Raw genomic sequence first — 25,085 nt, forward strand, 5'->3', positions numbered from 1 at the left:
ATAGGGGATTTTGTTTCATGACTGGGAGGCTGGGAGGAGATTGCTGTTGGTGTTGGAACATGCTGATAAGGATAATGAGGGGCTGCATCTTGGATGTCTTGCTCAGCCTCCGGGTCAGATGTGAGTCCAATGGCCACACGAGTCAGGACCAGAAGCCACAGAAGTGGTGTGACAAAAGTCTTATGAACTGGGCCCCGAAGCCACTCTGCTCATGTCCACAGACCATGAAGAGTGCCGTGGCTGGAGGCAGGATTCTCTTCGTCCAGCACGGGCCCCAGTGTGTCTGGTGGCTTTGAGATGTTGGGAAGCAGTGTACACTTTGCAAACACGTTGATGGGCATCTGGCCACGGGCAGGCTGGGAGTCAGTCCAGTGCTGGGCCAGTGAAGACGTAGCTGGGCCAGGTTTGTGGCTCCTGAGACTATCCTCAGGGGAACTCTTAGAAATACCCGGAGGTGATATTGGGAGGCCCCATGTTCCTGGAAAACCATGTTCCTCACTCAGCAGGTGGTTCAAACTTAAATGTTACTGGTACTTGCCTTCTTATTCACAGACTGGTACACCTAGATGACATCGGGATTATACCTCACGCTGACCACAATGTGATTAAGTATCAGAATGAGGAAACATATGTGTAGATTACAATAGCAGTGTCTGGAAAATAGTTGCTCAGCCAGTGCCGTTCACCCTTGATGTTTCAAATCTTAGTGAAGGTAAGAATGTTACATCATAGAAAGCTCAGGCAAATATTTATTCATTTATCTATTCATTCAACAAGAATTTGTTGAGTGCCTACTGTATATATGTATATGTGTGCATGTGCATACACCTGTACATGATAAACACGCACACACACGTTTGACCAGTGTGATCCTTGCATCTGGGATCTGCAGATCCTGGTAGAGGAGACCTGTGTTGCTCCAGTAGGTAGGACACAAAGCAGAGGCCGCTGACAGCTGCACCAGAGGGACCGGCAAGCACAAGGAGAGCACAAGAAGAGGGCTTGTTATGGCCTTGTGGGGAGGAGGCAGTCGAGCTGAGTGTCAAAGAGCTCCTCTTCCGCAAGTGGAGAGCCAGGAGATACCCAGCCCAGTTAGAGCAGACGGCAAGGGCGTGCACGGTAACTTCACGAGACTAAAAAGAATGCATCTTGACTGCAGTGTCATTGGTGGGAAAGGAGAGCAGCAGAGACCACTGTGAAGGTGGTGGGCCACGATTCACTCAGGGCAGGCACCCAGAGCTTCCCCTGGAGGGGTGGGAAAAGGAGGGGCCCTGCGGGCAGATTGCGGAGTTGCGGGTGGCACACTTTGGAGAGTTATGCCCCATGGGACTCCTGGACTTTACAAAAACACAGGACCCATGAAAAGGCAGGTTAATTTGCCTTTGAAAAGCACTTGGGCAAAAGCCTCTAACTGTGCCTGGAAGTTGTGGATGCGTGTGGCACATGGAGTTGACTTTTCTACTCTTTGAAGAGCAAAGTTTCATGTTTCCTTGTTTTTTTTTCTTTTAGTTCCTCCCTCATCTCCTAATGACCTCTGTATCTTGTGAAAATATCGCTGGGTGGGTATGGGAGGGTTCAGAAGTTCCATAAAATGCAGAATCTGCCCACTCTGCCTTCTCCTGCTCCCCGACTCCTGAGTCCTGTCTTATAAGGTACACGAGGCACAGACAGCAGGAAAGACGTGCAGGGAGTCTGAAGCACAGAGCCGCTGCTGCCTGAGCAGTCAATAAATCACATGCCTGTCTCCTCCTCCCCACCAAGAAGATTTCCTTTCAAATAAAGTGCATGACCAGTGTCCAAAAGGGAGCCTCGCAATGCGCAGCAACTTAATGGAAGGCAGTGGCGAATCAATCAGCCAGAGACTGTTGCCCCCAGCAGCCCTGTAGCCAGAACTGCCTGCCTGCCCATTTGGAGCAGTAACAGCTGCCCTGTTAGCATTCCTCTCCTTTCATCTCCTGCACTTGGAACAAAGCTGGCATCATAAGGTGAGTTATGAACCAATGATTTGGTTCATGAATTTTTTATTTTCTCCTTGCTCTTAACTTGGAACTACGAGGTACTCATCCCCTTCCTCCAGGGCCCCATTTTCCTGTGATTGCTCTCCCAGACCAAGAGACCCTGGAGGTAGAGGGCCCACCTTGAGAAATGGGATTGTCCATGACTGCCCTGTGGCTGAATGATGATGAGGGAGAGAACCTCTTGGCACAAGGCGCAATGGGGTCAGCGAGGGATGGAAGAACTCAGAAGTGGTGCCACGACCCTCTTTGTGGAGCCTGCCCAGTGCTGGGGGCACATCCTCAAAAATGGCCACAGATGGTCTCTTTCATGGAGCATGCCCAGAGTCCCCAGGTGATAATGAGGTTCCTGCTGTTGCTGCTAAAGCCCATTTACCCACCATAGAGAGAAACTGCTCTGCTTCAATTACCTCTTCTCAGTACCAATAAAATGCATATGGCAGCTCTGCACTCAGGCACACACTCTCTGCCATGGAGTAGCTCCAATTACTATCCACAGTGATCTTATTATGCAAAATATTTTACTTCTGATTAACCTGAAACGGTTTTTATGTCTCTCTTTGCTTGGGGGACCTGGAGAAGTTAGTGAATGGGTAGGTGGGCCTTTTGGGCAATAAGTACAATCTGGGGGTGGGGATTTGGGGTGGGGCTTAAAGCCCTATCTCAAGATTTAAATTCTTTCTCACTCAGTCCCTCCTTTTAGTTGAAATTTAGCTGTTCCTTTGCTGATAAAATATCTGTGGGAGATAACGCCTGTGGCCCACCCTACACCCTTGGGTCTTAACATTGTAGTGCAGACTTCCAACTGCCTGAGAGCTCTCTCATAATACACCCCCACGAACAGCTTACAACGGGCAGCTAGCTTGAGTTGGTGTGCGGATGCCCCCTCCCTTACCCTCTGTGGAGATAACTCTTGTTGCTAGGCTGGATCTCAAGAGTTCCCCACAAGGGTCGAGCCCCAGTTGCCTGCTGCAGTCATCAGCTCAGTCACCTACCCTTTATTGGTTACTTCCTGCTCTGTCTTACTTTGCTACTCCCCTGCCTGTGTTTCTTGGGATCACCTTCCAAATAAATGTCTTACTCTTGAATCTTGTCTCAGGATTTGTTTCTGGAAGAAGCAGACAGAAAAGTGCCATCAAGAGGAACAGAACATCCAGTCTGTGTCTTGCTACAGTAAGAAAGCACAGGATTGGGGATAAACTTTCTGAGTTCCAGGGTAATGCTTTATACCAGTCTTGTAACAGACAGGACTTGGTAGAAAATAGTTCAAATGTTGGCCTTAAGGTTCAGTGAATTATATGTAAAGTCTTCCTAGGACCCCTTAAGAAATTTCCATTATGATGTGGAGAGATCTTTGGCCTGGAGGCACTTAGCTATTTGACTCTAGTCACTGCTTTGAAAGCGATGTATGCCTGGCCGTTCAGTGGATCTGATTGTTAAAATGACCAGGGCAGACAGGTCATAACGGGAAGTCCTATGTCTCGACAGCACAAGCAGTTTGCCTGGATGAGAATCAGTCAATCATTTAATTGAACCATTTGGTCTTCCTTCTGTAACCTATGCATCAAGACTCTGCTGTGTAAATCGTGGAGGAGGAGAAGCCAGGGAGAGAGAAAAGAGCTGCCCCCAAGTGGCTTACAATTTTTCTGGGAGCAAAAGACTAAACTTTAAGCTGAGAACAAAGAAGTTAAAAAGTCTTCCCCAGAACAAAAGACTCTGAGATCAGCTTTGCTAAATGCAGCTACGGGTACTCAGCATAATCAACGGTTGTTCAAAACTAACCAGGTCTTTCTGTCCCTTCTGAGTGTAAGAGTGAGCTCTCTTTCCCAGGAAGTCCATGTCCAGACACCAAGATTCAGCCTCACCAGGCCAGATGCAGGCTGGTGGGAAGGCACCAATCAGCACGGCCCCATGCTCCCTCTCCCCCACCTAAAGCCCCAGGTCAAACCCCTACCTTCCCTGTGGCAAAGCGGTTAAGTTCAGTGCATGCTGCCTCAGCCGCCTGGGTTCCAATCCCCGTGCGGACCTACACCGAGTCAGCCATGCTGTGGCAGCAGCCCAGATACAAAATAGAGGGAGATTGGCACAGACCTTAGCTCGGGGTGAATCTTCCTCAAGCAAAAGAAAAATAAATAACAGGAAGATTGGCACAGATGTTAGCTCAGGGCGAATCTTCCTCACCAAAATACAAACAAACAAAAATAACCCTACCTTTTTCCCTGCCAGGAGGTGGATTTGGGTTTTAACTCCCATCTCCTGGTTTGCCTGCCTTTCAACGATAAAGGCCCCTTTCCTTGCCACAAGCCTAGAGTTTCATTTTTTTTTCTTTTGGTGCCTCTTGTGTGGCTGTAAATGAACCTGTGTTTATGTTGGGTAGCAAACTGGCAGTCAGAAGCCCTGAGGTCTTACAGCTTCTCTATCAGCGTGTGACTTTGGGCAAGTTACTTCACCTTTTTGGGTCGTAATTCTCCCAATGAAGAATGAAATAGGGGACTGGATGGTCTCTAATTGCTCTTCCAACTCTGATATTCTCTGATTCTTGTTTTCCAATCCCTCTGCCTCTCAGCAGCATCTTGTGTATTCTGTCTTTCAGAGATGAAGTCTTGGCATAGAGTTAATAAAGTAGTAAAGGAAATGTTTTCATATTTGTAGTCTATGAGACAGCCATTGTGATTAACATATTTAAAGTTTATATAGTTTTAAAGGTAGGTAACATATTAAATATCATCATCATCAATCACAGATAATTTGATCAAAATCTGTTGATGGGCATTTAGGTTTTTCCAATTTTTTACTGTTACTTCACTGTAATAAACATTCTATTGGATATATTTTTTTGCACTTGGTATAAGTGTTTCTACAGGCTAAAATAGCTGTGTGTGGGAACACTGAAGCAGAATATAAACAGCAAAAGTGTTAATGTAAATATTACCAAATTGCTGTCACAGGGGAGGAGGAATTATTTCTCTGCCCTCTAGGTCCTTCTGGCTGGTCTAGGAATTAAATTGACATGAGACAGATTAACAGGAGAAAATCAAACAACGTTTAATAACATGCATACATGGGAGAAACGCAGGAAAACTGAGTAACTTGCCAAAATGGCAAAAGCTGCTATCTTAAATACCACCTTCAGCTAAGGACAAAAGGAGGATGTTGGGGGTAGTGATTTGGGACTCCAAAGGAGAAGAAGGCAATTCACACGGAGGTGGAGAAGCAAATGTTTGGTAAACGAATGTTTGTTGTTTGCTGGGCCATCTAAGCTGGGTAAACATGGGCCTCGCCAGGTGCCTTCCTGTCTACCACACCTAGAGTTCTCTATGGCGACAGCTCCTTCCTGGGACAGGCCTTCTATCTTAAGTTCTTTCAGGCAGCTAGGGGAAAGTTTGAAGTTTCTTTCGAAGTCTTTTATCCTTAAAAATAATCAAACAAAAGAGACACATTTTGAGGTGGCAAATTTTGATCCCCCACATTGTCCAGGACTATTCTTAGTTACCATATCTTTCTAAGTTTTTATTTTCCAGTTTTATTGAGATATAATTGACATATAACATTGAGTAAGTTTAAGGTATAAAATGCGATAATTTGATATGCATGTATATTGCAAAATTATTATCACAATAATTACTTACCACATCCTTGTCTGCTCTGACATAAATTTAAAGAAGATAAAATATAATCTGATATGTGAAAATTACATTGGACTGTATTTCAATTTTGTCTTTAAATATGAGTGATATACCATAGTTGTTGTTAATTAGCTATTTTGCTTTTTCTTTCTTCTGTGAATGCCTTTCTTTTCTGATTTGTAAACACACGTGTGTTAAGTCTTATGTGTTTCACATATCTTTGGGATATCCTGTATTCACTTCCTTTAGCTATGTACCCAGAAGTGGGATTGCTGGACATATGGAAGCTTTATTATTATTTTGGGGGGAACCTCCATACTATTTTCCATAGTGGCTGAACCAATTTACATTCCTACCAACACAGCATGACTTCCCTTTTCTCCACATTCTCGCCAACACTTGTCTTTATTCTTGTCTTTTCTGTCTTTTATGGTGTCTTTAGATTCTTGTCTTTTTTCTGATAGCCATTCTAACAGGCGTGAGGCGATATCTCATTGTGGTTTCGATTTGCATTTCCTTGATGATTTTTAGTGATGTTGAGCATCTTTTCATGTACCGGTTGGCCATTTGTCTGTCTTCTTTGGGGAAATGTCTATTCAGTTTCTCTGCCCACTTTTAAATTGGATTGTTTGCTATTGAGATGTACAAGTTCTTTATATATTTTTTATTTTAACTCTTTATCAGACATATGATTTGCAAATATTTTTCCCTCTCCATTGGTTGTCTTTTCATTTTGTGGATAGTTTCCTTTGCTGTGCAGAAGCTTTTTAGTGTGATATAGTCCCACTTGCTTATCTTTGCTTTTGTTGTCTGATCCTTTATTTCTTTGATTTCTTTGATGCTCTGTGTTGTTTTCTGTGCATTTGATAAAACAGCCACCACTCCCGGTCTCGATGGCATGGTCTCCTGCAGGAGATTGACCTTACCATTCAGCCTCACCCGAGCTCTTGGTTGTCACTCAAACCTTTGGATCATCCAAGCCACCCTCTTTGTTCTTAGTGGCCTCCAGTAGTTGAGGGTTTGCCAAGACCTGTCAGTCTCCCAAAGAGAATAGTCTTATCAGCACTAGATGCAGGCTGATTGGAGGCTGGACCCTCAGCCCGCACTCTGAAGTATGCAAATAGGCCTCTTTCAGTGAATGACCGGAAGATGAGTGTTCTGTCTCCTCCCTCTGCTCAGAGCCCTTGGAGGATAGCTGGTTAAGAACTATTTCTTTCTTTGCTACAGTCCTGTGGGACTGGTGAAAGCAAGCTCTGCTGGCCACGAGAGGCAAGTGATCGAGGATTGCATCCTCTGGGTGGCGGCTGCAAAAGCTGGGTGACAGATGTGTGCAGAGACTCCTTCCAGGGAGACACCAGTGACCTGAATTGGGCCAGAGGGAGGATGCTGAGATGGTGCTCACTGACATCCCCAGTCTCTGGCGAGGATTGCAGTCAGCCCCTAGAAGTGTGCTAAATAAGCCTGACCCTCAGGCAACAGCTTTTGAAGGGCACAAATAGGGCTCTTTCAGGCAAAGATTGGGAGACAGGCCTCCTTCTGGGCTGAGCCCTGGAGAGATAGCCACAGCTAGTCCCACTGAGCCTCTCAAGAACTATTTTTTAAATTTACTACCGTCTTATGGGTCTTGTGGGTGCAAGCCACATTGGCTTTCAGAGCTAGGCATTTTGGGGGCCCCTCCCTCAGGTAGAGGTCTTAAGAGTTGGGGTGCTGGATGTCAGGCCCAAACCTTCACTCCTCAAGGGGAAGCTGGAGTTGGGGGTTCCCTCCCAATCGTGTGTTGCTGTGTGAGGAATGGAGCTTATGGTGAGAGTGTATCTTAGCCTTTCCTACCTGTTTCCATGTGGGTATTTTCTCCTTGGCCCTTCAGGTAGGTGTCCTTCAGGCGGGTTATGGATTTCTTTCAGAGGAATTGCTCCATAGGCAGCTGTATGCTTGGTGTGTCCAGGGCAGGGGGCTTCGGGAGCCTCCTGCATCACCGTGTGGGACTGCAACCTCTTCTCAGTGCTTTTATGCTTTCAGTTGTTTGTATTCAAATCTTTCATCAGTTGCGAGTTTATTTTGGAAAAAGGAATGAATCAGGATTGCCTTTTTTTTCCAAAGTCACTAATCTGATGGCCCAGCTTTATTAACTGAACTCTCCAGGTTTCCTCGGTGAATCAAAATACCACCTGTATTGTACACTAAGTTCCCAGATCTATGTAGGACTATTTCTGTACTCTGTTTCTGACAGCTTGACTGCAACATGGCTAGGTGTGAACTTCTTTGAGCTTATCCTATAGGAATTTATTGAGTGTCATACCTATGTAGAGAAATGGTTTTAATCAAATTTGGGAAGTTTTTGGTCATTATTTCTTCAAGTATTCTTTTTGCCTGTCTCTCTGCTCTCCTTTTGTGACTTCCATTATACCTATGTTGTTGTATATCTGACATTGTCCCACAGGTTTTCTGAAGCTCTGTTCATTTTTATCATTCTTTTTTCTTTCTGTTCCGCAGACTGGGTAATCTCAACTGATCTATCTTCAAGCTTGCTGATTCTTCTTTCAACTAAAATTTGCTGTTGAATCTCTCTAGTGATTTATTTAAAAAATCTGTTTGTTCTTTTTCATATCCAGAGTTTCTGTTTGGCTCTTTTTAATATTTTATGTCTCTTTATTAGTATTGTCTATATGGTGATCATCATGCTCACAACTTTCCTTTGATTCTTTAGAACTGGTGTCCTTTAAATCTTTGAAAATATTTATAAAACCTGATTTAAAGTCTTTGTCTTCTAAGTACAACATGCGGACTCCCTTAAAAACCAGTTTCTATTGACTGCTTTTGTGTGTATGTGTGTTTGTGTGTGTGTGTGTGATACTTCCCTGTTTCTTTGCATGTCTCATAACTTTTTTCTGAAAATGGGACATTTAAAATAATACAATTTTGCAATTCTGGAAATCAGACATTCCCTCTTCTCAGAATTTATCGCTGTTTAGTGACTTTTCTGGACTAATTCTGTAAAGCCTGTGTTACGTGTCATGTGAGAGCACTGACTTCTCAGTTTGATTATTTTAGTGGTCAGCTCATGACTGGACAATGATTTCCTTAAATTCCTTGAACCAATAAGTCATCTACACTTTTCCAAGGGGCACTCTCTGTGTTGGGGGCAGCCCTCCAATGCTCAGGAAGTTGGCAGCTCTACCTTAGCCTTCACTTCCTGCTTGTCAGGGCCTCAAGATCAGTGGTAGGTGAGAAGTTAGGGCCCTCTCATGTCTTTTCTGGGCATGCCAGGGCCTTGCGCATGCACATGGCCTACTAGATTCCCTGGAATGTGGGAATCTACTTTTAAGACCTCCTATGAATAGCTCTTTCCCCAATTTTTTTTTTTAAGTTTTGTGCGGAGCCTCATGATTACCCAACAAGTATTACTCCCTCAGACATCTGTGGGATTAAACAATTATCTCCTATTGTTTCTGAGGCTGCTGGTTTTAGCAGCTACCATGGTTTCAAGGCTTCTGGTTTTCAAGGCTGCTGTGGATCTGAGGGGAAGGGGAGGGGACCAGGACAAGTTGAAACACCACTAAGTTCACTGTTCTTACCAAGAGTCAGCTGTTTTTCTTGATAAATGCTCTCAAGATGTTGACAATTTTTGGTTAATTTCCAGAGTTCTGAAAAATCTTTTGAAAAAAGATTTTGATTTTTTTTTTTTCCAGTGTCCTCATTGCTTTTACGGAGGAACAAATTTTTGGAGGTCCTTACTTTGACATTTTAAAGCTTCACTCTGAATTCTCTTTTTATTATTTTTAAACTTGATATGTCTCTATTTGAATTATTTTGGTTTATAGTGAATTAAATATCCCATGATAGAATCATCCTGCCACTCCTCTCCCCACTGATAATTTTCTCTTTAATACATCTTTGACCATTCTTGTTCATTTATTCCTCAAATTAATTTTAGAATAATGTCTTCAAATTCTAAAAATAAGTCTTTTGGTATTTGATTGAGACTGTTAAAATGTGGATAAATATGGGAAGAATTGCCATCTCTGAAATATTAAATCTTCCATTTCAGGAACACGATATGGCTCATCATTTATTCAAGTCTTCTTTCATGCTCTTTAGTAAAATTTTGCTTCTTTCTTTATGAAGGGTCCACACATTTCTTCATGAGTTTACTCCTAAGAACAAATGGGGTCACTACTTGGCTATGTCTGCAGGAGTCTACAGTCATTCTTCAGGATCCATCTGGTTTCTTCAAGGACTAGATTAGTGAATTAAATAAATAGCTGATAGGGACCATTCTCCCTTCATTCTTAAGATCTCTAAGAGTGGCTAATATCCAGCTCCCCACCTACCCTACCTCCCTGAAATGTGACATCGTAGAGTTTCTGTTTTGGCCAGTGGTGGAGGCATGGTTTCAGTGGCTTTCACTTGGTCTTCCCCTCTGTGATCTCCCCTATCCAAAGTGCCAAGGACCCAATATGGGGGTTGGACTCACTGAGGGGCTAGGCACATTCTGCTGGTAAGCATTCTTTGAGTGGGCTGATAGCTAGAGGATGACCTTGACAGCACTCCCAGCATCTGGGGCAAAAAGATCTGGATGGTGTATCTTTGCATTTATTGAATAACTTAACCTCATTCATTAAAAACGTTTATGTATGTATCTGCATAGAAAGATATGCGTGCATACATTTCCAAGAGCATGTAAGAAAATACCATATTATAAAGTTTATCAGTTAGGGAATGATTAAAACTACCTTTGTCTTTGTCTTAGTTTGGATTCCTGCAGAAGCAGGTTATCATTCTAGGACTTCTGCTGGTGTTTTATTTCAGAGATGCACCCAGGAAGCTCAAGTGAGGGATTGGGAAGAGTAAGACAGCGAAGGGAGACAGGTCCGTAAAAGGTATGTAAATGAGTGGGTTACTGGGAATTCATCTGTCCGGGGACCCTATAAGAAACTGTATGGAGTACATCTGGAGTTGTCCACCAGAAGGCAGGGAATTTAAGGCATTTACTTCCTTCCTTCCATCTCTCTTGAGGATGGTCCCTGGTGCCCTGGCCACCAGAAGTTCCAGTTTACACTTCCATTTAGGGGAGTAAACTCTGGTGTTGCTGGAGAAAGTCCTCAGGCAGTGAAGAAGAGAAGTGCGAAAGCTTGAGGCAGGAGGCCATCACCATTTTGGAACCATCTATCACAGTTTCAGGTGACCTAAAGCGAACTGAGGGAATTGGAGCCATCAATAGTGTCTGTTATAACCTTATAAATGATTCTGGAAAGATTCAAGTCTCCAGATATATTTAGAATAGGAAAATTATTTATGTAACTTTCCACAAGCCAGTCTTGGATAGTGGCATGGATAATATGGATTGGTGAAGGTCAATTTCAGACATAATACTAACTAGGTGTGTGATGTTACCACTCAGAAATATGTGGGGACTTGAGCAGTTTGCCCTCTTATGCTATGCTTTTACCTCCGGAGTCAAAAGGACGCTTGGTTAGGTGCCAATCTGTAACCAGCAGGACCTTAAGCCCATCTCTAGTCCTGGGGCTTCTGCCTCTTGTCTTTGGCTCAGAAATGTGTCCAGCTTCATGTCTTTAGCCCCTACTAGTCAAGCACCATTGAAAGACTGCCTTTTAATGCATGGATTCCCCATTCCACTTTCTGTTATGATTGACTGAACATAATTAGGCAAGCTTTCTTGATAAGAACATCCTTAAGAGAAAGTTTGGTTTATGGTAAACCAGGTAAAACACCTCCTCAGGTGATTTAGTGTGACAGGTAGACTTAATAGCCATAGCCAATTAATCAGGGGACCAAGAGAGGGAAGATGGTTTGCTTCCTCACTGTGGCCTATCTTGATATCTAGTTTCAATGTCTTGGCTTAAGGTAGGTATGTTTTAAACTCTTTCCTAGATGTCTGAGTGATCATATGAGCACTTATGCCTGTGAGTGTGCATCGAAGTGCCACACTGCCTGAGCAAGAGGGCAGGCAGTCTTCAGGAAGGGTCGATGATGTGTAGGCATCTGTGTGACGTGAAGAAGCTGCAGTTGGTAAAGATTCTAATGAATCTGGCATTCTTAACAAGAAACTCACTTACGTGCATCTGTTTCCCACCTGGTATATTTCCTTTCTCCCCATGAATGGAAAACTTGACTTGTCCTCATCCTAGGGATCCATCTGTAATCTTTGTCAGTCCACAAGAGGATACAGGTTGGGGTTGATCAAGAGGCAGACAGGAGACACAGTAAGTGTTACTGATTCTGAATGGGATTGTTTCTGAATTTGCCCAAGGTTGGGTCACTTCCTGGGGTGAATGCTGGCTCTGTTTCCGCAGGGTTATCGGTTACCATAAGTGCTTCTGAGTGGGGCTCTCCTGAGATGCTGGGCTCTGTGAAGGCTGTCCAAGCATGCTGGCTTCTCTTCTGGGAGAGGCATGATGGGAGTTTGTGTGCAGAGCTCGTGACTTAACCACCCTGCTCAGCAGAGGAAGGACACCCACTCCATCTGTTTGCTTTCGTTGTTAATAGCCCGTTCACATTTCAGATGACTGTTATGCCAAATTAACCTAATTATGTATGACAGCTAATTTTCTGAATGATAGGCAAGTCTTTAGGGCTTTTTAAAAAAAGAATTGTGGAGAACATGCAAATTACAGCTGTGAGGCTTTGGTAGGGGTGGGAGTGAGGAAGAGAGGTGGCAGTCATCCAAGAGGAAGCCTGTAAAAGAAGGAAGAGCAGATGTCATTCCATCACAACCTGCCCACAGGGTCCCTTCCAGACTTACTTCCCATTTCTTCCTTTCGTGCTCTCTTTCTCTATCTCTGAATGACTACCCAAATCTGGTATTTTCCAAGTAGGTTCGCTCCAATCATTTACTGGAAACAATTGCTAATGGCCACTAGGAGTGGTGTGGATAAAGACTCTGGGACTGTGTCTCATTTAACAAGAAATGCAGAGTGGCCAGTTTACAATGTCCTCTCATACCCGCCCAGTTTTTCACTTTTCTCCATCTCTGAGGCCCCAGTCTTATTCTCGGTATCATCTTTTCCCACCTGGACAACACCAATGCCATCCAAATGATGTCTCCATGACCACTCTTTTTTAAAAGTGTTTTTTTGCGAGGAAGATTGGGCCTGAGCTAACATCTGTTGCCAATCTCCCTCTTTTTGCTGGAGGAAGATTGTCACTGAGCTAACATCTGTGCCAATCTTCCTCTCCTTTGTGTGGGATGCTGCCACTGCATGGCTTGATGAGTGGTGCTAGGTCCGTGCCCCGGATCTGAACCTGCAAACCCCGGGCTGCTGAAGTGCAGCGTGTGAACTTAACCACTACGCCACTGAGCCAGCGCCCCCACGACTACTCTTGTCCTCCCTTTGCTCTTGCCTCCACAAGCTGCCAGATCCCTGGTGAATCTTACCAGGAACACCAGGGCTTGGGGTGGGGCAATTCTTTATTGAGAAGGACTGTCACGTATGTCGCAGAGTATTTAGCATCCCCGGGCATTCCTAAATGCCAGTAGTGCACTCAAATCATTGTGACAACCAAAAATGTTCCTACACGTTATTAAATGTCTCCTGGGGGTGGCTGTACTGTCTGTGTTGAGAATGATTGTTAACATATTTTAGGAGCAAGAAATCCATCTCATCCTTGTTTAAAATCCTTTAATGATAGAAACAAAATAACTGAAAATGAACGTTTCTATGACTTCACATTTTGCTTAGGATAAATTCAAACTCTTTACCATGACCCACAGGCTCTGCTCACCTCCTCTCTGATTCTGTTCCAGCCACCCTGACCCTGTGCTCCAACACACATCAAGCTCAGGCTCTGCTAAGGGCCTTTTCCCCACATGCCATTTTCTCTGCCTGGAATGTCCATCCATCCCCTCTCCCTAATCCTGTCTTTCACAGGGTGGGCTCCTGCCCTTGCTTCAGGTCTCAGTATATCCGTCACCTCCGCAGACAGCCTTCCCTGATCCTGATCACTGTGTCTAAGTAGCCCCTCCCCCACCATTTTCTGCTACCACCGCCTCTATTTGTTTCCTTACAGCACTTTCTCAATTTGTAATCTCATATTCATTTACTTGTTCACTGTGTGCTGTTTGTTTTCTGTCACTGATTCCATAAGGGCAGAGACAAAGTCTATTTGGTTTGTGACCCTGTGCCCTGGATGAGCCCTGAGGACAGCTAGTGGCTGTAGAGACCCTCAATGAGTTTGGAGGGACCTGCTGCAGAGGGGTGCTAAACTCACTGCCCAGTGTGTCTGGGGGAGCCCCAAAGCATTCCTATCCTAATTCAGTGCAGTAATACTTGGCAGTGGGAACAATGAATGTGCGTGTAGATACCAAAGGGCCTGTGACAGCCCCTCATAAAGGGCGAGGCAAAGAAGCCAAAAGTTTTCTGCATCTGAGTTTAGAAATGGGCAGGAAAGTCTTTGGGTCCGAAGGAGACATGTGGATGTTGGAGTGACTGTGGACTCAATGCTCTCCCACACGAAGATTCAATGAAAATACAGCCCTGTCCCTCACCTTCGCCTTGGGATAGCTGAGATCTCCTATCTAGGAGAAGAGGGCAGAGAGGAGAAAACATTGGCTTTGAAGCCTGACATTTCTGCATTTAGCTGGGAGAGAATGACTTTACCTGGGGTTAACTAGATTAAGTTTATTTACCAGGCAAAATGGGAGCTTAACTCAAAAATTGAGTTCAATTATAGCAAACTACATTTTTGCACATTGAGTGTTGTGACTGAAAATTCATAGACTGTGTAATGATAATGAATGTTAATAACAATTATCCTGATATCTATAGCACTTTATGTAATCATGTCTGTCTGATCCTTACAATGACACACTGAGCATGAGATAGAGCTGGGCCCTGAATACAAGCGATCTCTCTCTGGAAGCCTGTCTCCTTGTCGCTGGGCTCTGTGCTGCATCCCAGAGCAGTCAGGGAAGGCTACGCATGTAGATCAAATACACAAAGCCTTCTGTCTTGGAATCCTGGGTTGGCTGCCTGCCTGCCTAGGTAACCTGTTGTGTAGATCTGTGCAGAAGAGGTGGGTGGAGACCTGGGATCCACACATGGCATTTCCTGGAGTCTCCTGAGCCACCAGAAGCTTGAGATCTCTCAGCATTCGTCCTTTGCCTCACTCAGTCAAGCCCCAGGAGCAGGGCTCACTGTGGTTGGATGAGTTTCCAGCAGGTTCTCTGACGGGTTTGAGGCTGGGAGGTGCCTGCTGGTGGTTATGGGCTGAGACTGTGATGCAACACCCCACTGCTGGACTCAGGGACTTGAAGGAGGTTCCTGTACTCCTTGGTACTTGTGTGCACCACATGGGGCCTGATGGGACACTGCTGTATATGGGGTAAGTTGTGGGCTTAGGCCTGGCCCCTGCTTAGGCCCTGGTGGCCTGTTAGGCTGCTAGTCCTACCTCTAAATCTTACATGCTGTTGTCAGGGCTCCCTCAAACTTAAGGTTGAATGGTGAAATTAATACTAACATTAATGGTGTTATCACCAAGAGGAGCATTTACTGAGCATCTATTACATGCTAGGCACTATGCTAAACCCTTTTCTATGCTAGTTCATATAATCCTTGCAATAATTCATTGCAGAGATACCATTATTGCCTTCATTTCACTGATGATGAATTTCAAACTTAGAGACATTTGGAAATAACGTCCAAAGTCAATAGCTGCACCTTGGTGTGTCTGGCTCTAGAGTGGTATTCTTTTTTTTTTTTTTTTTTTTATTAATGTTATGATGGATTACAAGCTTGTGAAATTTCAGTTGTACATTTTTGTTAGTCATGTTGTGGGTACACCACTTCCCCCTCCGTACCCTCCCCCCACCCCCCCTTTTCCCTGGTAACCACCGATCAGATCTCCTTCTCAATATACTAATTTCCACCTATGAGTGGAGTCATATAGAGTTCGTCTTTCTCTGACTGACTTATTTCGCTTAACATAATGCCCTCGAGGTCCATCCACATTGTTGTGAATGGGCCAATTTCGTCTTTTTTTATGGCTGAGTAGTATTCCATTGTGTATATATACCACATCTTCTTTATCCAATCATCAGTTTCTGGGCATGTAGGCTGGTTCCACGTCTTGGCTATTGTAAATAATGCTGCGATGAACATAGGGGTGCAACGGACTCTTGAGATATCTGACATCAGGTTCTTAGGATAGATACCCAGTAATGGGATGGCTGGGTCATAGGGTATTTCTATTTTTAACTTTTTGAGAAATCTCCATACTGTTTTCCATAGTGGCTGTACCAGTTTGCATTCCCACCAACAGTGTATGAGGGTTCCTCTTTCTCCACAACCTCTCCAACATTTGTCGTTCTTGGTTTTGGATGTTTTTGCCAATCTAACGGGGGTAAGGTGATATCTTAGTGTAGTTTTGATTTGCATTTCCCTGATGATTAGCGATGATGAACATCTTTTCATGTGTCTATTGGCCATATTCATATCTTCTTTTGAGAAATGTCTGTTCATGTCCTCTGCCCATTTTTTGATCGGGTTGTTTGTTTTTTTGTTGTTAAGCAGTGTGAGTTCTTTGTATATTATGGAGATTAACCCTTTGTCGGATAAGTGGCTTGTAAATATTTTTTCCCAATTAGTGAGCTGTTTTTTTGTTTCAATTCTGTTTTCCCTTGCCTTGAAGAAGCTCTTTAGTCTGATGAAGTCCCATTTGTTTATTCTTTCTATTGTTTCCCTCAACTGAGGAGTTACAGTGTCCAAAAAGATTCTTTTGAAACTGATGTCAAAGAGTGTACTGCCTATATTCTCTTCCAAAAGACTTATTGTCTCAGGCCTAATCTTTAGGTCTTTGATCCATTTTGAGTTTATTTTGGTGTGTGGTGAAAAAGAATGGTCAATTTTCAATCTTTTGCATGTGGCTGTCCAGTTTTCCCAGCACCATTTGTTGAAGAGACTTTCTTTTCTCCATTGTAGGCCCTCTGCTCCTTTGTCGAAGATTAGCTGTCCATAGATGTGTGGTTTTATCTCTGGGCTTTCAATTCTGTTCCATTGATCTGTGGACCTGTTTTTGTACCAGTACCATGCTGTTTTGATCACTGTAGCTTTGTAGTATGTTTTGAAATCGGGGATTGTGATTCCGCCGGCTTTGTTTTTCTTGCTCAGGATTGCTTTAGCAATTCGTGGTCTTTTGTTCCCCCATATGAATTTTAGGATTGTTTGTTCAATTTCTGTGAAGAATGTTCTTGGGATTCTGATTGGGATAGCATTGAATCTGTATATTGCTTTAGGTAGTATGGACATTTTAACTATGTTTATTCTTCCAATCCATGTGCAAGGAATGTTTTTCCATCTCTTTATGTCATCGCCTATTTCTTTCAAGAAAGTCTTGTAGTTTTCATTGTATAGATCCTTCACTTCCTTGGTTAAGTTTATCCCAAGGTATTTTATTCTTTTCGTTGTGATTGTGAATGGGATAGAGTTCTTGAGTTCTTTTTCTGTTAGTTTATTGTTAGTGTATAGAAATGCTACTGATTTATGCACGTTAATTTTATACCCTGCTACTTTGCTGTAGTTGTTGATTATTTCTAATAGTTTTTCTGTGGATTCTTTGGGGTTTTCTATGTATAAGATCATGTCGTCTGCAAACAACGCGAGTTTTACTTCTTCGTTACCTATTTGGATTCCTTTTATTTTTTTTTCCTGCCGAATTGCTCTGGCCAGCACCTCCAGTACTATGTTGAATAGGAGTGGTGAAAGTGGGCACCCTTGTCTTGTTCCTGTCCTCAGAGGGATGGCTTTCAGCTTTTGTCCATTGAGTATGATGTTGGCTGTGGGTCTATCATATATGGCCTTTATTATGTTGAGGTACTTTCCTTCTATACCCATTTTACTGAGGGTTTTTATCATAAATGGGTGTTGGATCTTGTCGAATGCTTTCTCTGCGTCTATTGAGATGATCATGTGGTTTTTGTTTTTCATTTTGTTGATGTAGTGTATCACGTTGATTGACTTGCGGGTGTTGAACCATCCCTGTGTCCCTGGTATAAATCCCACTTGATCATGGTGTATAATCTTTTTGATGTATTGCTGTAATCGGTTTGCCAAAATTTTGTTGAGGATTTTTGCATCTATGTTCATCAGTGATATCGGCCTGTAGTTCTCCTTCTTTGTGTTGTCCTTGTCAGGTTTGGGGATCAGAGTGATGTTGGCTTCATAGAATGTGTTAGGGAGTTCTCCATCTTTCTCAATTTTCTGGAACAGTTTGAGGAGAATAGGTATTAAGTCTTCTTTGAATGTTTGGTAGAATTCTCCAGAGAAGCCGTCTGGTCCTGGACTCTTGTTTTTGGGGAGGTTTTTGATTACCGTTTCTATTTCCTTACTTGTGATTGGTCTATTCAGATTCTCCATTTCTTCCTGATTCAGTTTGGGGAGATTGTAGGAGTCTAGGAATTTGTCCATTTCTTCCAAGTTGTTCAATTTGTTGGCATATAGTTTTTCATAGTATTCTCTTATGATCTCTTGTATTTCATTGGTATCTGTTGTGATTTCTCCTCTGTCATTCCTGATTTTATTAATTTGTGCTTTCTCTCTTCTTTTCTTGGTGAGTCTGGCTAGGGGTTTGTCAATTTTGTTAATTCTTTCGAAGAACCAACTCTTTGTTTCATTGATCCTTTCTATTGTCTTTTTTGTTTCAATATCGTTTATTTCTGCTCTTATTTTTATTATTTCCCTCCTTCTACTGACTCTGGGCTTTGTTTGTTCTTCTTTTTCTAGTTCCGTTAGGTGTCGTTTGAGGTTGCTTACGTGAGCTTTTTCTTGTTTAGTGAGGTGAGCCTGTATTGCGATGAATTTCCCTCTTAGGACTGCTTTTGCTGCATCCCAAATGATTTGGTATGTCGTGTTCTCATTTTCATTTGTCTCCAGATAATATTTGATTTCTTCTTTAATTTCTTCAATGATCCATTGTTTGTTGAGAAGCGTGTTGTTTAGTCTCCACATTTTTGCACCTTTCTCTGCTTTTTTCTTGTAGTTGATTTCTAGTTTAATAGCGTTATGATCAGAAAAGATGCTTGATATTATTTCAACTCTCTTGTATTTATTGATGTTTGCTTTGGTTCCCAAAATATGGTCAATCCTTGAGAGTGTTCCATGTGCACTTGAGAAGAATGTGTAACCTGCTGTTTTTGGATGAAGTGTTCTATATATATCTATTAAGTCCATCTGGTCTAATTTTTCATTTAATTCTATTATTTCCTTGTTGATTTTCTGTCTGGATGTTCTGTCCATTGGTGTTAATGGTGTGTTGATGTCCCCTACTATTATTGTATTGTTGTTGATGTCTTCTTTTAGTTCTATTAAGAGTTGCTTTACAAATTTTTGTGCTCCTTTGTTGGGTGCGTATATATTTATAAGTGTTATGTCTTCTTGGTGGAGAGTCCCTTTTATCATTATATACTGTCCCTCTTTATCTTTCTTTATCTGTTTTGCTTTGAAATCTACCTTGTCTGATATTAGTATAGCGACACCTGCTTTCTTTTGTGTTCATTATTAGCTTGGAGTATTGTTCTCCATCCCTTCACTCTGAGTCTGTGTTTGTCTTTGGGGCTGAGGTGTGTTTCCTGGAGGCAGCATATTATTGGATCTTGTTCTTTGATCCATCCTGCCACTCTGTGTCTTTTGATTGGGGAGTTCAGTCCATTTACATTTAGAGTGATTATTGAGACGTGGGGGCCTACCACTCCCATTTTGTGTCTTGTTTTCCGGTTTTCTTCAGTTTCCTTTGTTTCTCGTCCCATGGTTTAATCTGTTCTGATGTAGAGCTGCTACTCTCTGTTGTTGTCCTTCTACTTATCTCCTCTGCTCTTGGTTTTGTAGCCCCTTTCCTTTTTTGGATTTTTCAGGAATGAGGGTTTTCCTGAGGATTTCCTGAAGAGGAGGTTTTGTGGCAATGAACTCCCTTAATTTTTGTTTATCTGGGAAAGTTTTTATTTCTCCATCGTATTTGAAGGATATTTTCGCTGGGTAGAGAATTCTCGGCTGTAGATTTTTGTCCTTCAGATTTTTGAATATATCATTCCACTCTCTTCTAGCCTGTAAAGTTTCTGCTGAGAAATCTGCTGATAGCCTGTTGGGGGTTCCTTTGTAGGTTAGTTTCTTTTGCCTGGCTGTCCTTAATATTTTCTCCTTGTCGTTGACTTTTGCTAGCTTCACTACTATATGCCGTGGAGTTGGTCTTCTTGCATTGATAAAGTTTGGAGATCTATTGGCTTCTGTCACCTGAAGATCCATCTCCCTCACCAGATTTGGGAAGTTCTCAGCCATTATTTCTTTGAATAGGTTTTCTGCCCCTTTCTCCTTCTCTTCTCCCTCTGGTATACCTATAATCCTTACGTTGCATCTCCTAATTGTGTCTGATAATTCTCGGAGAGTTTCTTCATATCTTTTAAGTCTTGCTTCTCTCTCCTCCTCTGCCTGCAACAATTCTATATTGCCATCTTCCAAATTGCTAATTCTTTCCTCCATATTATCGGCCCTACTGTTCAGAGCATCTAGATTTTTCTTAATCTCCTCTATTGTGTTCTTCATTTCCAATATTTCTGTTTGGTTCTTCTTTATCGTATCAAACTCTTTTGTGACATAGCTCCTGAACTCGTTGAGTTGTTGGTCAGAATTCTCTCTTAACTCATTGAGAATCTTAATGATGGCTGTTTTGAAGTCATCGTCATTTAGGTTATATATCTCATTTTCTTTGGGATTGTTTTCTGTGTATTTGTTGCTTTCTTTCTGTTCTGGAGATTTAATGTATTTTTTCATATTGCTTGATGTTGTTGATTTGTGCCTCCGCATGGAGATCTTAAAAAAATCTTAAAAAAATCTTAATAAATGGACAGAGATACTGGTTCATGGATCGGAAGACTCAGTTGTCATTTTTCCTCAAATTGACCCGTTTGCCTACGGAATCGCTCCTGCTGGCCCCTCGGACTGACTCCTCCGGCTCCTAGAGTGGTATTCTGAGCCACTATGCCATGTCTTACAATCACAATCATGGTCATAATGGCTGCCCTTATATGGCAGGTACTGTGCAGAGTACCTAGTGACTAAGGGTGGTTCTACAGTTACCTGCAGAGTGTACCAGTAGTCATTCATGGGTAATTGCAAATCACTGCTAGCAAACCTCCAGAGTCAATTATTGACACCTGAACTGGACTCATCAGTGTGCTCATCAGAGGTGGTGAAGGTACCACAGAGGCCTGGCTGTCCTTCCCTTTGTGACTGGGCTTGGATATTGGGCAGGGGCTGATAAGGCTGTGCTGCTACCCCTGTGGGCTGGGTGGAAGCTGTATATCCACCTGGCTCTCTGGATGAGGCTCTTACTGTCTCTCAGGAATCCACTGCCAAGATAATCCAGAATTGACTGGTTTATCTCTGAAACCTGTAATTACTTTGCCTGGTAAGTATTGCTCTCCCCATTTGACAGACGGAGGATGTGAGACCCAGAAACCTTAAGTGTGGTGTCTGAGGATGTACAACTAGTCAGCAACAGGGCTGAAATTTGTCTGTCCTGTTCTGATGCTGGTGCTTGTGTTATCCTCATTCCTCTGCTGCTCAATCACCATCAATCTTTGAAAATTTCCTCCTTTTATTTTCTTCCGTTCAGTATGACAGTAAGACAGATCTAAGGGGCTTGGGAAAAACCATTTTGTGGTCCTAACATATATACACACGTCTTCTACATGAGTCTCTGATAAGAATTATTTAAATAATATGTTCACAGAGATTTCTCCCTTCTTTCTGAGTTTCTTCCACAGGCTAAAGTTTGTTGGTGTGCAATGGCACAGTTGGTGGCGATGTTTTGCAGATCTGCTGCTCATCAGAATTATTTGGGGAGCTTTTGAAAAAATACCATGCCTGGGCCCACTATGGAGTTTTGCTAGGGGTGGGTAGAGTAAAGAAGTATGTGTTTTTTTTTTTTATTTTTTTTATTTTTTTTATTTTTTTTTTTAAAGATTTTATTTTTTTCCTTTTTCTCCCCAAAGCCCCCCGGTACATAGTTGTGCATTCTTCGTTGTGGGTTCTTCTAGTTGTGGCATGTGGGACGCTGCCTCAGCGTGGTCTGATGAGCAGTGCCATGTCCACGCCCAGGATTCGAACCAACGAAACACTGGGCCGCCTGCAGCAGAGCGCGTGAACTTAACCACTCAGCCACGGGGCCAGCCCCAAGAAGTATGTGTTTTTAACAGTCCACAGCCTCCATAGGTTTGGTAGCTACTGACAAAGAGGACAGAGTCCCAGCCTATGAGCTTGGGGTCCTGGGTCCCTATCAGGGATCTGTCAGTGGCTTGTATCTTGACTTCAATCAAGTACCTTCTTCTGTCTCGGCCTCTGTTTCTATAACTAATAAATAAGGAGATTTGGAACAAATCAGAGGCCTCAAACTGATTTCCTGTAGGGCCAATGCTCCTGGCGTGTGTTTTGTTTGAACTGTACACAGAGATGGTAGTGAAAATAATTCACAAGCATAGTGCAGGCACCCACCAAGCCACACAGACGCTGGCCGTGGTGCTGAAACGGGCTCCTTGGGGTCTGTCGTTAGGTGTTAACCCTGTAGTCGCTGGATGATGGTACAGTCTGACAGAGGTTCTGGGCAGGCTGGGCTGCCAGGGTGATGGTGGGGATCATTTGAAGGGCCTGGGATAATGTCTACTTGACAATTTAAATAGAACGATTTCACAAACCCTGCAGCAAAGCTGGTGAGTACCTGCTGGCTATCTTTCTTACCTGTATAGTGATTTTATTAATATTATTATTTGGTTTTATTACTTTTTAAATATTAAATTTATTATCAATATTTAAGAACAGGGACATTTTCACTTATAAACATCAATATACATCTTCTCTTGAAAAACCTATCTGGCCACAATGGATCAGAATTCCTGCCTGGCAACAATTACTTGTGATTGAAAAGTCATTGCTCCTACAGGTCCTCTCTTTCCCTGAGGGAGCCTGACCAGCCACTTGATTCCCTCATGCTCCCTGCTGGCTACGATAGGCATTTGACTCTGTGATTCCCTGGCTAGTAAGGTCCTCTCCAGGCCCTAAGCTTGAGGCTGTTTTGACTCTTTTGCTCTCCATTCCCATTCCTGAATGAGGTGAAATGGGTAGGCATGTAAGAGCTGTACTGAAAAACTGGACCCTGTAAGGAGTCAGTGATTTTCAGGTGAGATTTGAAGCCTATTAAACCTGATGACATCTCTTAAAGCTATAAATTACCCTCTGTCTGGAGCTGGGTGAGGAAGGCCTTTAGTGCAGATTAATCCCAAGACTGTTTCATTAAAATCTCCGTGTAGCCAGCAGTGGGAGGTGACATGCTGACGTGACTCGTATTTTTTCCAGAGGTGACATACCCGTCCTTTATGCCACAAACTCTATCTCCCACTTCTCCCGCTTTCAGCCTCAATTATACAAGTGGCTTGTCGACTTGGCTTTAATGCTGAATTAGCTCCTTGAGACTGTGCTGGCTAAGGTCAATACTTTCTGAAGTCTTGTTAAATGTCCATCACAGAGCTGACAGTCTTGGAGATTTTCACACTGAAGAGCTAGTAGTCTCTGCCTTTGGAACCATGACTCAGACAGAAGAACAGGGCAGGCATTACCTCTCACCTGGCAGCCTTTCCTCAGAGATCCCAAATCCCAAATCTTTCCTCATTTTCCTGAAGTGAAATACAGGGGTCCCAGAACCTGATTTTGTTCCAAGAATCAGATATGTTGCTGAATCTTCTCAGTGGAGGGTGGGCTGTGTGTTTTATGCAGAATGACAACACCAACAAAATGATAATAAATGTTTTCCTCTTTTTTCCTCACTTAATGACTGAGCATCTATTACCAGACGCAGCGACAAATAAGTCATCTATAGTCATCATAGGCTTACAGTCTTAGGAAGGAGATTATCTTAGTCTGGGCTGCCTCAGAAGCAGATCCTGAGACAAAGATTCCAGTGCCAGTAGTTTATTTGGGAGGTACAGGAAATAGGTGAGACGGGGAAAGTGATACAGGCAAGGGAAAGCAGTCAGCAAAGGGTGTCCTGTTTATGCCAGATACCACAGTGACCGACTGAAGCTTAAACCCATGGGAGACTGAGGAAACATGTAAAATACACACCTCAGAATTGTCCCTCCCAAGGGGAAAGGGAGTTATGGTATTTCTATGCCAACTCCAGAGGATCATGATTTGAGTGCTGCTGCCACAAGCTGTTAACTCCTTGGTACTTCAGCCCACTGGACAATAGCCTTCCAGGGTTCCAAGAAAATCTCTCAGGACCAGAGATACAGAAACTGGATGAGCCTCCTAAAATGATAGTGTTGGAGGGAAATGGGTGTGGCATTGACAATATCTCCTATGGATACAGAGATTAATTAAATATTAACCCAGAAAAACCCGTAAAATGACAACTGTGATAAGATTTCTTAAGGACAGATGCATTTAGTAGAGGTTTGTCTTGGTCAGGTTTATTTGAACAAAAGCTTTACATATGCAGTTTATTGGGTCTTCTTTTTTTTCTAAGATTAGCCTTGAGCTAACATCTGTTGCCAATCTTTTTTTTTCCTCTTCTTCTCTCCAAAGCCCCCCGGTACATAGTTGTATATTGTAGTTGTAGGTACTTCTAGTTGTGGCATGTGGGATGCCATCTCAACACAGCTTGATAAGTGGTGCCATGTCTGCACCCAGGATCTGAACTGGTGAAACCCTGGGCTGCCAAAGCAGAGTGTGCAAACTCAACCACTTGGCCATGGGCCAACCCTTATTGGATCTTTTAAAACTGATGAGATTGAATAACTTGCCAGTCAGAGAGAGAGCCAAGACTTGAAGCCAGGGCCCTAAGTTGGAAACTTGTACTTTTTTCTCCCCTTAGGCTTTTGCCACATATAAACTCATTTTCTTTTGGCAATATGCAGAGTGAAAACAACAGGTAACTAATTGCGTCTGAGAGAATTAAATAACAATGTGGATGTACCCCAAGGAGAGCCTTCCTTCATCTGTGTGCAAACCTAGCCTGCCATCCTTGGATTCCTGTCGTTGTATTTTTTGGAAAAGCACCACTGCATATTCCAAGAGGTGGAGAAGAGCCAGAGTACCTCTAAGAGAGAAGAAATTGTCCTTTTTGCCTCCCTGCCTTTTCATTAACTCTTAGAGCAGATTCCTAGCCTCCAAATTTCAAGGAAGCTAATAAAAGTGTCTGGCCACAATTCCAAGGATTGCTGATTTTTATTTCATGAGCTGGACACAATTTTTCATGACTGATTATGCACCAGGCTCCAATGTTGCTATTATATAACCATTTGCAACAAAAATATTCGGTAACAGCTCATCTAAAATGTTATAGTGACAGAGAATTAGGACCAAATGGCATGCCATGTTTCATAGTGAAAATAAATCCCTCTCTGGACATGGACATCTCAGGACAGCAAAGATTTGGTTTTAGA

At 42.9% G+C, this 25,085-nt stretch overlaps 1 long non-coding RNA gene across 1 annotated transcript in view; it reads left to right on the plus strand.

The window, feature by feature from the left end:
• The first annotated feature begins 1,599 nt into the window (after window positions 1-1,599).
• Window positions 1,600-25,085, plus strand: part of LOC139041255 (uncharacterized) — a 47,482-nt gene continuing 23,996 nt past the window's right edge. The window contains exon 1 of the long non-coding RNA XR_011496072.1: window positions 1,600-1,985. This is a non-coding gene — a long non-coding RNA (uncharacterized lncRNA). The remainder of the gene's footprint in view (window positions 1,986-25,085) is intronic.

Source organism: Equus asinus, chromosome 20 (assembly GCF_041296235.1).
Source record: "Equus asinus isolate D_3611 breed Donkey chromosome 20, EquAss-T2T_v2, whole genome shotgun sequence".
Classification (NCBI taxonomy): domain Eukaryota; kingdom Metazoa; phylum Chordata; class Mammalia; order Perissodactyla; family Equidae; genus Equus; species Equus asinus.